Raw genomic sequence first — 4,155 nt, 5'->3', positions numbered from 1 at the left:
GATCAACCTGAGGTAGGTTGATTCCCAATTTTCTGAGAAACCGCCATACTGATTTTTAAAGTGTTTGTACAAGTTTGCATTCCCACCAGAAATGGATGAGTGTTCCCCTTACTCCACATCCTCTCCAACATAAGCTGTCATTGGTGCTTTTGATCTTAGCCATTCTGACAGGTGTAAGATGGTATCTCAGAGTTGTTTTGATTTGCATTTTCCTGATGGCTAAGGATGTTGAACATTTCCTTAAGTATCTTTTGGCCATTTGAGATTGTTCTGCTGAGAATTCTATTTAGTTCCATACCCCATTTTTCAATTGGATTATTTAGAATTTTGATGTCTAATTTCTTGAGTTCTTTATATATTTTAGAGATCAGTCCTTTGTCTGATGTGGAGTTGAAGATCTTTTCCCATTCAATAGGCTTCTTTTTGTTTTATTGACTGTGTCCTTTACTTTACAGAAGCTTCTCAGTTTCAGAAGGTCCCATTTATTTATTGCTGCTCTCAGTGTTTGTGCTACTGTGGTCATGTTTAGGAACTGGTCTCCTGCGCCCATGCATTGAAGACCACTTCCCACTTTCTCTTCTATTAGGTTCAGTGTGGTCAGATTTATATTGAGGTCTTTAATCCATTTGGACTTGAGTTTTGTGCATGGGGATAGATATGGGTCTATTTTCATTCTTCTACATGTCAGCATCCAGTTATTCCAGCATCATTTGTAGAAGATATTTCCTTTTTTCCATTGTATAATTTTAGCTTCTTTGTCAAAAATCAGGTGTTCATAAGTGTGTGGATTAAATTCAGGGTCTTCAATTTGATTCCATTGGTCAACCTCTTTGTTTTTATGCCAGTACCAAGCTGTTATGATTACTGTAGCTCTGTAATAGAGTTTGATGTCAGGGATTGTGATACCTCCGGAAGTTCCTTTATTGTACAGGATTGTTTTGGCTATACTGGGTTTTTTTGTTGTTGTTGTTTTCCTTATGAAGTTGAGTATTTTGAGGTCTGTGAAGAATTTTGCTGCAGTTTTGATGGGAATTGCATTGAATCTATAGATTTCTTTTGGTAGGATTGCAATTTTTACTATGTTGATCCTACCTATCCAAGAGCATTGGAGATCTTTTCATTTTCTGGTTTCTTCTTCAATTTCTTTCTTTAAAGACTTAAAGTTTTTGTCAAATAGATCTTTCCCTTCTTTGGTTAGTGTTACCCCAAGATATTTTATGTTATTTGTGGCTATTGTGAAAGGTGATGTTTCTCTGATTTCCCTCTCAGGTTCTTTATCATCTGTATATAGGAAGGCTACTGATTTTTTTGACTTTATCTTGTATTTTGCCACATCACTGAAGGTATATATCAGCTGTAGGAGTTCTCTGGTAGAGTTTTGGGGGTTCCTTATATATAGTATATTATCATCTGCAACTAACAAAAGTTTGATTTCTTCCTTTCCAATTTGAATCCCCTTGATCTCTTTCTGTTGTCTTATTTCTATAGACAAATCTTCAAGAACTATGTTGAAGAGATATAGAGAGAGTGGACAGCCTTGTCTTGTTCCTGATTTTAGTGGAATCTCTTTGAGTTTCTCTCTATTTAATTTGATGTTGGCTGTAGGCTTGCTGCATATTGCTTTTATTATGTTTAGGTATGCTTCTTGTATCCCTGATTTCTCTAAGACCTTTATCATGAAGGGGTGTTGAATTTTGTCAAATGCTTTTTTAGTATCCAATGAAATGATCATGTAGTTTATTTCTTTCCGTTTATTTATATGATGGATTACATTGATAGATTTTTTTTAAAACAGAAGCAAGCCTTTTATTTCCATGTTTCTTGGATTTTAAGTTGTCTGAATTGGTTGCTTTGAGAGGATTAGTCAAAGAGACCAAATCCCATATCTTCATCTGATTCCTCCAACTCTTCCTTGGCTTTAGCCTTTGCTGGGGCTGCAGCAGCAGCAGCAGGAGCAGCAGTGGTGGCAGCAGCCACAGGGGCAGCAGCCACAAATGCAGATGGATCAGCCAAGAAGGCCTTGGCCTTTTCAGCAAGTGGGAAGGTGTACTCAGTCTCCACAGACAGAACCAGAACCCGCTTGTACCCATTGATGATCGAGTGTGGCACCGAGCAACAGTCGGGTAGCCGATCTGCAGACAAACACTGGCAACATTCCGGACACCCTCTAGGAAGCGAGAGTGCAGAGCCTACTCTGTGATATCAAGCACTTCTGGGTTGTAAATGCTGCCATTGTCAAACACCTGCTGGATGATCAGCCCAAAGGAGAAGGGGGAGATGTTCAGCATGTTCAGCAGCGCGGCTTCCCTGCCTCCCACTTTGTCTCCAGTTTTTATCAGCTGCACATCACTCAGAATTTCAATGGTGCCCCTGGAGATTTTAGTGGTGATGCCTAAAGCCTGGGAAAAAAGTGTCTTCTCGGGCCCCAGACCAGTGTTCTGGGCTGGCACAGTGACCTCACATGGGGCGATGGCACCAGCACGGGCGGCAGCTGGCACCTTATTGGCCAGCAACATGTCCCTAATCTCAGTGAGGTCCTCCTTGGTGAACACAAAGCCCACATTTCCCCGGATATGAGGCAGCAGTTTCTCCAGAGCTGGGTGGTTCTCCAGGTGTTCCCGGATGGCCTTCCGCATCATGGTGTTCTTGCCCATCAGCACCACAGCCTTCCCTCGCAGGGACATGTGGATCTGCTGCATCTGCTTGGAGCCCACATTGTCTGCTCCCACAATGAAACATTTTGGATAATCATCTAAAAATTGGATGATCTTAAGGAAGTAGTTGGACTTCCAGGTCGCCCTGTCTTCCCTGGGCATCATGGCGGTGCATCAGGGATTACCACGCAGGGTTTAAAGACGATGTCACTCCAACGAGGATGCCTGGTGAGAGCTTGATAGATTTTTGTATGTTGAACCAACCCTGCATCTCTTGGATGAAGCTGACTTGATCATAGTGGATGATTTTTTTGATGTGTTCTTGGATTTGGTTTGCTAGTAGATTGATGAGTATTTTTGCATCCATGTTCATGAATGAGACTGGTCTATAATTCTCTTTTTTTGTTTGAGTCTTTGTGTGGTTTTTGTATCAGGGTAACTGTAGCTTCATAAACAGAGTTTGGCAATGTTCCTTCTGTTTCTATTGTGTAGAACACTTTGAGGAATATAGGTATTAGCTTTTCTTGGAAGTTCTGGTAGAATTTTGCACTACAATCATATGGCCCTGGGCTTTTTTTTTTTTTTTTTTTGGTTCAGAGGTTTTTATGACAGCTTCTATTTCCTTGAAGTTTATAGTTTTATTTAAATTGTTCAAATTGTCTTTTTCCTTTATATTTTCCAATTTTATAGAGTACAGGTTTCTGTAGTATGACTTAATGATTCTCTGAATTTCTTCACTGCCTGTTGTTAAGTCTCCCTTGTTGATTTGGAAGTTCTCTCTCATTGCCTTTTAATTAGTTTGGATAAGAGTTTGTCTATCTTGTTGATTTTCTCAAAGAACCAGCTCTTTGTTACATTGATTTTTTTGTATTGTTTTCTTTGTTTCTATTTTGTTGATTTCAGCCCTCAGTTTGATTATTTCCTCTCTTCTACTCCTCCTGGGTGAGTCTGCTTATTTTTGTTCTAGAGCTTTCAGGTGTGATTTTATGTTACTAGTGTGAGATTTTTTTTCCATTTTCTTTATGTGGGCACTTGGTGCTATGAACTTTCCTCTTAGCACTGCTTTCATAGTGTTCCAGAGGTTTGGATATGTTATACCTTCATTTTTGTTGAATTCTAGGAAGTTTTTAATTTTTTTTTATTTCTTTCTTGACCGAGGGGTGGTTCAGTAGCTCACTGTTCAATTTCCATGAGTTTGTAGGCTTTCTGAGAGTAGCAATGTTGTTAAATTCTAACTTTACTCCATGGTGATCCGATAAGACACAGGGTGTTACCCCAATTTTTTTGTATTTGTGGAGGTTTGTTTTGTTACTGAGTATGTGATCAATTTTAGAGACGGTTCCATGAGGTGCTGAGAAGAAGGTGTATTTTTTCCTGTTTAGATGGATTGTCCTATAGATGTCTGTTAAGTCCATTTGATTCATTACATCTGTTAGTTCTCTTATTTCTCTGTTAAGTTTCTGTCTGGCTGACCTGCCCATTGGTGAGAGTGGAGTGTTGA

The 4,155-nt window shown here is 39.5% G+C and overlaps 1 pseudogene; it reads right to left on the bottom strand.

Annotated features, from left to right (window-relative positions):
• Positions 1-1,840: 1,840 nt before the first annotated feature.
• Positions 1,841-2,854, bottom strand: LOC130865417 (60S acidic ribosomal protein P0-like; annotated as a pseudogene).
• Positions 2,855-4,155: the final 1,301 nt, after the last annotated feature.

This window comes from Chionomys nivalis, chromosome 23 (assembly GCF_950005125.1).
Source record: "Chionomys nivalis chromosome 23, mChiNiv1.1, whole genome shotgun sequence".
Taxonomy (NCBI): Eukaryota; Metazoa; Chordata; class Mammalia; order Rodentia; family Cricetidae; genus Chionomys; species Chionomys nivalis.
The sequence above is the reverse complement of the archived record's forward strand: the minus strand, read 5'-3'. Positions and strand labels throughout refer to the sequence as shown.